The sequence below is a fragment of the Procambarus clarkii genome, chromosome 27 (assembly GCF_040958095.1).
Source record: "Procambarus clarkii isolate CNS0578487 chromosome 27, FALCON_Pclarkii_2.0, whole genome shotgun sequence".
In the NCBI taxonomy this organism is placed as follows: Eukaryota; Metazoa; Arthropoda; class Malacostraca; order Decapoda; family Cambaridae; genus Procambarus; species Procambarus clarkii.
In genome coordinates, this window is record NC_091176.1 from 16,736,743 (window position 1) to 16,749,537 (window position 12,795).

Below are 12,795 nucleotides of genomic sequence, written 5' to 3' on the forward strand. Positions count from 1 at the left end.
GACCTCTAGTTTCACTCAACACTGAGAAAATTATTAAGTTTTGCTAATATATATATATATATATATATATATATATATATATATATATATATATATATATATATATATATATATATATATATATAATATATATATATATATATATATATATATATATAATATATATATATATATATATATATACATATATGTATATATGTATATATATATATATATGTATATATATATATATAATATATATATATATATATATATACATATATATATATATGTATATATATATATATGTATATATATATATATATATATATATATATATATATATATATATATATATAATATATATATATATATATATATATATATATATATATATATATATATATATATATATATATATATATATATATATATATATATTATTAAATATGACCGAAAAAGTAAGATTAATAATTCTAACACGAATTTTCTCAATCTTTCGTACATTTCTTTTCACTGTTGGAGGTAATTCAAAAATCAATTCTCCAAAATTCATTTTTATTTCTAGTCTGACGCGACACTTGAGCGCGTTTCGTAAAACTTATTACATTTTCAAAGACTTTACACATACACAACTGAATAGAACTTACATATCTCCGTTTTGTTTATATCTACATTTGAGTGAGGTGGATGGGGTGAGGTGGTATTTAATAGGGTATTAATTTCATCAACACAAGACAGAACACGAAACAATGGGTATTGAAATGGAAGTGATTGTAGAAAGCCTATTGGTCCATATTTCTTGATGCTTCTATATTGGAGCGGAGTCTTGAGGTGGGTAGAATATAGTTGTGCATTAATTGGCTGTTGATTGCTGGTGTTGACTTCTTAATGTGCAGTGCCTCGCAAACGTCAAGCCGTCTGCTATCGCTGTATCTATCGATGATTTCTGTGTTGTTTACTAGGATTTCTCTGGCGATGGTTTGGTTGTGGGAAGAGATTATATGTTCCTTAATGGAGCCCTGTTGCTTATGCATCGTTAAACGCCTAGAAAGAGATGTTGTTGTCTTGCCTATATACTGGGTTTTTTGGAGCTTACAGTCCCCAAGTGGGCATTTGAAGGCATAGACGATGTTGGTCTCTTTTATAGCGTTCTGCTTTGTGTCTGGAGAGTTTCTCATGAGTAGGCTGGCCGTTTTTCTGGTTTTATAGTAAATCGTCAGTTGTATCCTCTGATTTTTGTCTGTAGGGATAACGTTTCTATTAACAATATCTTTCAGGACCCTTTCCTCCGTTTTATGAGCTGTGGAAAAGAAGTTCCTGTAAAATAGTCTAATAGGGGGTATAGGTGTTGTGTTAGTTGTCTCTTCAGAGGTTGCATGGCGTTTCACTTTCCTTCTTATGATGTCTTCGACGAAACCATTGGAGAAGCCGTTGTTGACTAGGACCTGCCTTACCCTACAGAGTTCTTCGTCGACTTGCTTCCATTCTGAGCTGTGGCTGAGAGCACGGTCGACATATGCGTTAACAACAGTCCTCTTGTACCTGTCAGGGCAGTCGCTGTTGGCATTTAGGCACATTCCTATGTTCGTTTCCTTAGTGTAGACTGCAGTGTGGAAACCTCCGCTCTTTTCCATAACTGTTACACCTGAGGACCATATAAAGAATATTGTGCGAGGAGCCTATGCCACTCTTTCTAACTTCAGAATTGCTTTTAAATACATGGATGACGATATACTAAAGAAATTGTTCACAACTTTTGTTAGGCCAAAGCTAGAATATGCAGCGGTTGTGTGGTGCCCATATCTTAAGAAGCACATCAACAAACTGGAAAAGGTGCAAAGACATGCTACTAAGTGGCTCCCAGAACTAAAGGGCAAGAACTACGAGGAGAGGTTAGAGGCATTAAATATGCCAAAACTAGAAGACAGAAGAAAAAGAGGTGATATGATCACTACATACAAAATAGTAACAGGAATTGATAAAATCGATAGGGAAGATTTCCTGAGACCTGGAACTTTAAGAACAAGAGGTCATAGATTTAAACTAGCTAAACACAGATGCCGAAGAAATATAAGAAAATTTACGTTCGCAAACAGAGTGGTAGACGGTTGGAACAAGTTAGGTGAGAAGGTGGTGGAGGCCAAGACCGTCAGTAGTTTCAAAGCGTTATATGACAAAGAGTGCTGGGAAGACGGGACACCACGAGCGTAGCTCTCATCCTGTAACTACACTTTGGTAATTACACACACACACACACACACACACACACACACACACACACACACACACACACACACACACACACACACACACACACACACACACACACACAAACACACCAACACACAAACACACACCAACACACAAACACACACAAACACACACCCACATACACTTATTCACAGATGAAATAAAACTTGAAACATTTATTCAACGTTACACGGAGAATAACATACCCATGAAGGTATCAGTAATATTCCAAGCCTCCCCAGAAAAGAAAAGGAAAAAACAAAAAAAGATGGAAATGTAATTAGGAGGAAAACGGATAGGAAAAATGATCGAAGGAACTCGATATATACCCAAAGAGAGAGAGAGAGAGAGAGAGAGAGAGAGAGAGAGAGAGAGAGAGAGAGAGAGAGAGAGAGAGAGAGAGAGAGAGAGAGAGAGAGAGAGAGAGAAAGAGAGAGAGACGTAAGTCTATTCAATGCCTCCCTCAATTTCAATTACATTACACTACATATGGACCTCCCCAACAAAGATGTGCATAAATCCCTTATAATCATACCATCCCAGAAATAAGCTTCACAAAATATTGAGCATGATGGTAAAAATTCAACGCCGAAATGAGCCCATCTTGCATTTTACTTACGAATTATAAAAGAAAGATAAGCATGGAAAGCCTCCATTTTTACCTCACAGGATGGCATACGGGCCGCTGAAAGTCATGATATAAGAGCCATCATATAGGATGAACACAGGCCCAGGAATTAGGAAACAGAATTACTATACATGTGGGACTAGCGTGTGTGTGGGGAGTGTACATGTGTGTGTGTGTGTGTGTTTGTGTGTGTGTGTGTGTGTGTGTGTGTGTGTGTGTGTGTGTGTGTGTGTGTGTGTGTGTGTGTGTGTGTGTGTGTGTGTGTGTGTGTGTGTGTGTGACAGATGGAAGCAGCATGGTGTGTGTGTGTAATAGGCATGCATGTCATTAACAAGCAGGCCGGTCGGATCAAGGTTATAGGTGTGCCATAGGATGCAACACTGTGCAATCGAGGGTACAATCACGGGCAACAGAATGCTTTAGAGTGAATGCCACCGGTGGCGGTGACGTGCGACGTAGTGCTACAGGGTGCTAACTGATGCAACAATGGGGCAACAAGGTAATATGACAAGGCGCGGCAGAGTTCGGAGGGATGCAATAATTCACGACTGAATACGATTGATTGAAGCAGAGTGCAACAGAGTGTATGACGAGCTTGAGTACACAGCTATGATATGTAAATTTAGATTTAGAGGGTTTATTTTAGATTCAAAAGCCACAGCTGACTTCTGTGTAGTTTAACAGAGTTATTACCAATCTTGGTGGTTGTTAATGCACACGACCTACGCACAATTCCTGGAATTTCCAGGAATTATGTCTTACGCGAAGCTCCGCAAGTTGTCTAGGATGAACTTTAGAACGATCTTAGATATTGACCAGGTCCCCAAGAGCCTTACAACTTGTCCTAATGACTCAGTCATTTCAAGTGAGAGACACAAACTGCTCCACACATTGTCTAGCATCACAATGACTTAATGACGATCACAGTTAATTTGGAAAGCAGATTTTTTATATTATATTTTGTTATTATTTTGATGTGTGAATGAATTGTGGTACCTTCAAGAATTATTTGAATATTCAGTTTCATCGTTGCATCCTTAACCAATCAGGATGGTGGGATATGTGGCCATATATCTTATTTGGCTAAATATTATTAGTAGATGAACCCCTCAGCCAATCAGATGGAAGACCATCACTCTACTGCCTACTTGTGATTGGTCGACGCATCGCAGCATAAGATATTATGCATGATGTTGTGTGGTGGGACATTTTTCATTAAAAGAGACTAATAAAATTAACAACAATCAAGTAAAAAGATAGAATAAAGAATGGAGAGAGAGAGACAAAGAAAAGTTATTAACAATAAGGAAATGCGCCCAGTGGCTTAACCAGGAGCGTCTTCTACTTATGGCCCAGAGACCCGGGTTTGACTCCCGGTCAGGGAACTTTGTCTTTTTTAACGTTTCTTTTCGCCTCGTGCCCCTGCTACCTAGCAGTAAATAGGTACCTGGGAGTTAGACAGCTGTTACGGGCTGCTTCCTGGGTGTGTGTGTGAAAGAAAAATTAGTAGTTAGTAACTGTTGATTGATTGACAGTTGAGAGGCGGACGGAAAGAACAGAGCTCAACCCCCGCAAGCACAACTAGGTGAAAACACACACACACACACACACACACACACACACACACACACACACACACACACACACACACACACACACACACACACACACACACACACACACACATACACACACACACACACACACACACACACACACACACACACGCTTTGGCCTGCGCACACACACACACACACACACACACACACACACACACACACACACACACACACACACACACACGCGCGCGCGCGGGCGCGCTCGCCATGCGGGGAGAATTGCCTGGTAACCAATCCTTAACTATTCACCCCAATTCACTCGGCAGCAATTTAGGGACCCGGGAACAAACCAACTAACGGATGATGTCCCTAGGAAATACTTGTTGAGCAAGACATAGCACGGGGCTGTGGGCTGGGAAAGTGCTCTCAGCCTGCTATCAGGAGTCAGAAGTCTCCTCTACCCGCATGTGTAAGAAAAGGAAAGAGGAAAAGGAGAGGAGATAGAGAGGGTGAGACAAGACAAAAAGAAGAGAAAATGAGGGAAAAAATAAACCATCAAAAACGAAGCACAACACCAAAACTCTCAGGATGCAGTAGAGAAGAGAGACAAACTTAAAATGAGAAAAGTCTGGCACAGTGGCAAGTGGGTTGCCTCGGCATGACAATCCTGTGATCACCTATGGCACTCCGTCCCTCTCTCTCTCTCTCTCTCTCTCTCTCTCTCTCTCTTTTCTCTCTCTCTCTCTCTCTCTCTCTCTCTCTCTCTCTCTCTCTCTCTCTCTCTCTCTCTCTCTCTCTCTCTCTCTCTCTCTCTCTCTCTCTCTCTCTCTCTCCGTCTACTTACTGCTTCTAACCATTACCTTTCCATCTCCTTCATTCTAACACTTCCTTACCCTTAATAATATTTCCTGGACCTCTCCTTCAGGCCCCCCTCGGACTCTCTCACCCTTTCGTAAGTTCTGACTTTGCCTCCCCTCTTGTTTATTCTCCATTCCACTCTTTCTCGTGTTCTCACTCTTTCTCACCCTACTTCTCCTTCTCATTTCCATTCTCCTAATGTTTTCCGTTTTCCATTTCCTCCCCCTCTACTGATTTCCATTTGGATTATCGTTATCTCCCTCTTCGCGTTTGTTTGCTTTCCCTAATCCAAGACTAAGCCCTTGAGGAATTAAATTCTATGCCTACAGATTATTACACAAATCCAAGACCTACAGAGGTACAAAGTTATGTTAAGCCCTCTAGTGAGTTAAACAATTGGTTGGTCCTTTGGTGATTAGCTCTAGATAATTTGATTGTTGTTGTTGTTAAAGATTCTCTACCTGGAACAAAAAGTTCCAAGTAGCACGGGCTATGGTGAGCCCGTAGTGGAGTTTTGATATTTTAGGATTGTAACAAGTATTAGGCATAGTTAAAGCTAAATTGATATTAGGCGTTTGAGGGATTAGCATTTACCTTGTTGAATGATCTGTGGATTTTAAGATTTGCTATACTGCAGTTCATTATTGACTCAAGAACTACTATCTAAACAGGAGAATGAGGTTGACCTCCACCACCACCACTACTACTACCAGCAACATTACCAACCTTACCACCAACACCACCACCACCACCACCATGAACCTCACCACAACCACCACCATCACCACCACCACCATGAACCTCACCACAACCACCACCATCACCACCACCACCACCACCATGAACCTCACCACAACCACCACCATCACCACCACCACCACCATGAACCTCACCTCAACCACCACCACCACCACCACCACCATGAACCTCACCACAACCACCACCACCACCACCACCACCACCATGAACCTCACCACAACCACCATCACCACCACCACCACCACCACCACCACCACCACCACCATGAACCTCACCACAACCACCAACCACATATACTTTCCACTATATTCTGGCAGACAATAACTTGACAGGAAGAGGAGGACTCCCATTCTCTAATTGTCCTAGAGAGTACCACGGTCACAGCTCCAACTCCACCAACCATTCCCTCTACAGCATTCTCCCCTCTAGAGCCTCGTCCCAACACTCCCCCATCAACAGTCTCTACTAACATTCAAACCCAGCTCAGTTCACAAGATCTCCCCACATGCTCTGCCCACCAGAACTAACTTTCTTTTAGATACCAACAACAGAGTTAGTGTCTCTATCATCGAAGGCATTGAATATAGCAGCCCACCTGAAGGGAGCAGAGCAGCCCACCTTAGAGGGGGCAGGGCAGCCCACCTTAGAGGGGGCAGGGCAGCCCACCTTAGAGGGGGCAGGGCAGCCCACCTTAAAGGGGGCAGGGCAGCCCACCTGAGAGGAGGGAAGGCAGCCCACCTTACGGATGAGACAGTTTCTTACAGAGTTGCGCAACATTTACTCGGCCTTAAATCACTCGTAATTTGCCACCAATTCCTTCCTCGAGCGACGTAAAGCTCGAAAAGAATTTTTTTTGCGGGAATGCATAATTGAAATCTGGATTGGGAACTGTGTCTGTCTGCCTCTCTATCTTTCTCTCACTCTCTTTCTCACCTATTATATCTATCTCGCTTTTTGTAGAGAGATAGATAAAGAGAGAGAGAGAGAGAGAGAGAGAGAGAGAGAGAGAGAGAGAGAGAGAGAGAGAGAGAGAGAGAGAGAGAGAGAGAGAGAGAGAGAGAGAGAGAGAGAGAGAGAGGGGAGCTGAGAGAGGGGGAAGACACACAAGTGAACTCCCTTTTCACAGACTCCTTTGAGACCTTAATTATGCATCGTGGCGAGGTTCTCGATTTTGCTAATTTTCGTGTTTGATGCTGTTAATGGTGGTGCTGGTGGAGCCTTGCCTGACGCGCGGGGCAGGTGCACTCTCTCATGTTCGCATATATATATATATATATATATATATATATATATATATATATATATATATATATATATATATATATATATATATATATATGTCGTACCTAGTAGCCAGAACTCACTTCTCAGCCTACTATTCAAGGCCCGATTTGCCTAATAAGCCAAGTTTTCCTGAATTAATATATTTACTATAATTTTTTTCTTATGAAATGATAAAGCAACCCTTTTCTCTATGTATGAGGTCAATTTTTTTTTATTGGAGTTAAAATTAACGTAGATATATGACCGAACCTAACCAACCCTACCTAACCTAACCTAACCTATATTTATAGGTAAGGTTAGGTTAGGTAGCCAAAAAAAGCTAGGTTAGGTTAGGTTAGGTAGGTTAGGTAGACGAAAAAACATTAATTCATGAAAACTTGGCTTATTAGGCAAATCGGGCCTTGAATAGTAGGCTGAGAAGTGCGTTCTGGCTATTAGGTACGACATATATATATATATATATATATATATATATATATATATATATATATATATATATATATATATATATATATATATATATATATACAAATAACTAAAGTACCTAATGCCTATAATTATCGGATTCTTTATTCTCTGTACTTCGCGGAGACAGTTTTTATTTATATTCCATAGTATGGTAAAAATTATGATGTATAATCCATGTTTGTTCTTAAAAAATGTCTATTGCTTCAAATGTTTTTGAAGCAATAGACAACAAAAGACAACAACATAGAGTGTTTTTTTTTGGGGGGGGGGGGTATTATTACATATAGTGTTCCTTTTTTCGTACATGTATTATTATATAAATTTGTAGGCAGTTCGATGCTAGCAATATATCACTCTCATATAAATTAGTGATTGCATTTGTATCCTTCCTTATTACGGGAACAGTGCAAAACTTTGGTGATAAATTGAATATGTTTCACAAGGACAGCCAAAGCTCTTCATTAGATAAATTAAGCACCTAAAAAATTACTTCATCAGAGTCTGCCGATTCCATTAATTCTCTATTAATTATCAGCCTTCGTAACTTATCCTTTAAACTCCTCAAATAAATTTGGTGAACTTCTGGCAAATTGCATTAAGTCCTTCTGCAGAAAAAGCAGATAAAGAACCTGTTGAATGTATCCCAGTTTACACTCATGATCTGTTATGTTACCTGTCCTGTTGTCGTTCTCCTGGACAGTGAATCTCTAGGCTGTTATTAAGGCCTGGGACTACTCCCTTCCTTACTGTACAACCAGCAAGTGTATAATTTGGAACAAAATTATATCAAGAATAATGTATATTCTGTGTATATAGACCGAGATGCGGGGGGTGTTCACATCGCGTATATGACGATTGGCCTATTTTCTGACCTATTTTCAATTACACAGTGCTTTGCAACCTAGCTTTGATACATGTGGATCAACAAATTGGGATTTGACATAGCTTCTCTTGCAATCCGTTTTTCAAAACATATATATTTATTATCCTTTATTTAACATTTATTGTTCGTTTAATAAAGCAGTTTTTAAGTCATCGTCGCTATTATTTATTTGTCTTATTAATCAAGATCAATTGAGGTCCAGAAGCGAAGAGGCCTGGTCGAGGACCGGGCCGCGGGGACACTAAGCCCCGAAATCATCGCAAGGTAAACGCAAGTTAAGGTTGTCTTCCTGAGGATGTGTGTAGTCACTTAGTTGTGCTTGCGAGGTTTGAGCTCTGGCTCTTTGGTCCCGCCTCTCAACTGTCAATCAACTGATGTACAGATTCTTGGGCCTACTGGGATCTATCACATCTACACTTGAAACTGTGTATGGAGTCAGCCTCCACCACATCACTGTCTAATGCATTCCATTTGTCAACCACTCTGACACTAAAAAAAATCTTTCTAATATCTCTGTGGCTCATTTGGGCATTCAATTTCCACCTGTGTCCCCTAGTGCGTGTGCCCCTTGTGTTAAATAATCTGTGCTTATCTATCCTATCAACTCCATTGAGAATCTTGTATGTGGTGATCATGTCCCCCTAACTCTTCTGTCTTGTGTGTGTGTGTGTGTGTGTGTGTGTGTGTGTGTGTGTGTGTGTGTGTGTGTGTGTGTGTGTGTGTGTGTGTGTGTGTGTGTGCGTGCGTGTGCGTTCGTGTTTTAGAAATATATGTAGTAAACATAATAGAGGAAATTAGATTTGTTTGAAAGGCGGGGTCCAAGAGCTAATAACTCGATTCTGCAGGAACAAACAGTAAATACACACACAATTTAGTATGTGAGGCTGTACAATTTACTCGTACATCCACACACATTAACGACACACAAACTCACACACACACACACACACACACGCACGCGCGTGCTGACACGAAAGAAATAACGAAACACAATACGCAATCAGGAGGACGTAATTCATCCTACTCTGAACAGTGTAGCCTAAATTACGGTAGTTCAGGGACAATAATCATCTTTCACAAGATTTACAGCGAGAATTGATTTAAAAAATAATTCCAGTCTCGCTGGATTAATGATATGCTTACTCTAATTAGACCGTCGTTGCTGTTGACAGTTAGCAAGGGAAAATAGGAGGCAAAAAGACGGACCTGCAACATGGGATTATTGATCAAAATTGCAGACGTGTTGCAATAAAAATCAGGTCATAGACCGATCCCCGTTAGCGATAGATTTATTTTCTATGTTGTCAACTTTATTATCTTCAGTTATGACTCAATAAAGTGCTTTATTCAATTATATATCAGGTGGAAAATGCTCTCTAACATCGTTAACCTAACCTAAGCCTATATTGGAACGTGAAAAAATATACGAATATTAATTTCTATATGAATTAATTTCTTTTTATGAATATTTATCCGTATGAAAATGTTACTCGGTCAAGTGACGAACGTGTTAGTCTTTATTCTTTTTTATTTTTTTCACATATTAGCTTCGACGATAGACTTTTTTGGTAGTTTGTAGCTTGGTGTTAAATTAGATGAATATTGTGCTGGTGACGTAAGTGGTTATGGTCTTGGTTAGGTCCCTATCATCGTTCTTAAATTAAAAAAAAAATTATATTTTGTTTGTTGACCAGACCACACACTAGAAATTGAAGGGACGACGACGTTTCGGTCCGTCCTGGACCATTCTCAATCGACTTGAGAATGGTCCAGGACGGACCGAAACGTCGTCGTCCCTTCACCTTCTAGTGTGTGGTCTGGTCAACATACTTCAGCCACGTTATTGTGACTCATCGCCTTTATATTTTGTTTATTTACTTTAGCCTTCTTCTCATTCTTACTTTGTACTTGCTCTTCATTCCACGTTTTTATTCTATATAATTATATTTTACTTCTTCTTGTTTTAAGTGCTTTATCTTCGCTTCTCCATCTTCAATTTCGCTCCCTACTCTTCCTCATCCTTCTCTTCCTTCTTCCCACCTCTTCTCCTTACCCCTTCCAAATCTAGGATGGGGGGTTCCCGACTCCCCTTCCGACCCAGCAAATGTTACAATAGAATAAACAACCATGTTTCCTTATCGTCCTGTGTTTCCCTCCTGCACCGCCCTGTGTCAGTTGACCCCCAGGCAAAGCATATTTGAAGTCAAACATAGCACTGATGTCCCCAAGCAGGGCATTTAATGTTCGCCAAGCTGGGTATTTGTGTCCCCAAGCAGGGAATTTATCTCTCTCTAAGCAGGGGATAGCTCCCAATACAGGGGATTTATGCCCTGCGAAGAGAATTTATGCCCCATGCCGGAGATTTATGCACTATGCAGGGTATTTAAGTCACCAATCAGTGTACTTATTCCCCAACCCAGGTATATATATGACCCCAAGCAAGACATATATGACCCCCCGAAGCCAGGCATATATAGCTCCAAGGCATATATATGATCCCCATGCCTGGCATATATGACCCCAAGGCATATATGATCCCAAGCAAGGCGTTTATGACTGATATATCCCTTATGACCAATATAAGCGATATATAACCCTGTCACTCATGACGCCTATATGTTTCAAGTTTCTCCATTGTAACTTACTATCTCGTGTTTCACATTTTATATCACTACAAACAACTTCTAAATCCTTTCTGGCACCATGAAGACCCTTTGTGACCACACGAAGGTCAATATTGGCCTTTTGAAATCCCTCGACGACCCCTTGAATGTTACTTATGACCTTCTGGAGGTCGCGAATGATTCACTGAAGGTCAATTATGACCCCCTTCAAGGTCATTTATGTCCCCATAAACGCCGCTTAAGACCCAGTTAGGTTCGCCTCTAAGTAGCATATGCAATCTACTTATGGCTCTTGAAAAGTCACATAAATTTGAAATCCAGAGAAAATATATATATATATATATATATAATATATATATATATATATATATATATATATATATATATATATATATATATATATATATATATATATATATATATATATATATATATATATATATATAAGCCTATACTTGCATAAACCACAAGTGAAGATAAACCATCTTTGGACAACACCCACCAGTGGGACTCGAACCCAGAAAGCACAACTACCTTCCAGTAGCTGGCATAACTAGTATGCTTTAACCCACTACGCCATCAGACCTTACAAAAGAAGTAGATAGTTCGAGATATATATCTCAAACATCTCTACCTCCCGAAGGCACCAGATGAGTGAGGGGTCAGTCTGCATTTTTCGTCAAGCCACTGTCAATGTGAGAGAACTCGTGTCCAGCTTATACTTATAAGCTGGACACGAGTTCTCTCACATTGACAGTGGCTTGACGAAAAATGCAGACTGACCCCTCACTCATCTGGTGCCTTCGGGAGGTAGAGATGTTTGAGATATATATCTCGAACTATCTACTTCTTTTGTAAGGTCTGATGGCGTAGTGGGTTAAAGCATACTAGTTATGCCAGCTACTGGAAGGTAGTTGTGCTTTCTGGGTTCGAGTCCCACTGGTGGGTGTTGTCCAAAGATGGTATATATATATATATATATATATATATATATATATATATATATATATATATATATATATATATATATATATATATATGAATGTATATAGATATAAACAAAGAAGAGGGTCATGGAGATGGTGAGGGAATTTCTATTTAAAACCTGCCAAATAAAAAATCAAATAATGCAGCACCTCTGAAATAGAGTTTGAAAGCGGGCATAAATAAATTATGATGTTGACAATGGCTCTGGATTTCTGAAAGGAAAGTCGGCTCAGGAAATAGTGAATCACGTGGTTCACTGATGTGAACTACCGTTTTTTTATTATTTAACCAATTGATGAAAGGAGTAAGTGCAATTCATTGCAGAGACGCTGGACTCGTAAAAATTTATAAAACAAATAATATATATATATATATATATATATATATATATATATATATATATATATATATATATATATATATATATATATATATATATATATATATATATATATATATACTGAGCCTACTGGGCTCAATCATATACACATTTGAAACTGTATGGAGTCAGCC

At 39.4% G+C, this 12,795-nt stretch overlaps 1 protein-coding gene across 1 annotated transcript in view; it reads right to left on the reverse strand.

Moving 5' to 3' along the window:
* LOC138369290 (nephrin-like) overlaps positions 1 to 12,795 on the reverse strand; it is a 277,270-nt gene that overhangs the window by 175,267 nt on the left and 89,208 nt on the right. The window lies entirely within an intron of this gene.